This window comes from Limulus polyphemus, unplaced genomic scaffold (assembly GCF_000517525.1).
Source record: "Limulus polyphemus unplaced genomic scaffold, Limulus_polyphemus-2.1.2 Scaffold9835, whole genome shotgun sequence".
In the NCBI taxonomy this organism is placed as follows: Eukaryota; Metazoa; Arthropoda; class Merostomata; order Xiphosura; family Limulidae; genus Limulus; species Limulus polyphemus.
The window spans coordinates 1850-2236 of record NW_013675445.1 but is presented as its reverse complement, the minus strand read 5'-3'; positions in this window follow the sequence as shown (position 1 = coordinate 2236).

The window sequence follows — 387 nt, the reverse complement described above, 5'->3', positions numbered from 1 at the left end:
AGATCTTGTTACATCTATAAATTATATATAATCACTTATTAGTCACATTCCAACGTCTTGTTACACGTTGGAATGTGACTAATAACTGGTAATATATAATGAAGACGAAGGAACAAATTCATTATATCCACAGACGGTATTTCTCGTATGTTGGAAGATGGACGACTTCATTATATTTACAGAAGATGTCTCTCTCTAAGTTGGAGAGTTCTCCAGAGAAAGAGTTTTTATAACTGAGTATTAGATCATTTCATCAGCAAAAGTACAGACGATATATTTTCGATGTTTCACAAAACTATATGTCATACAAACCTACACAGTTCTACAGCAACATCTTTTGTGGGAAAACTTAGGAACGACACCTAACAAGGAGTAACCCCGGCAACC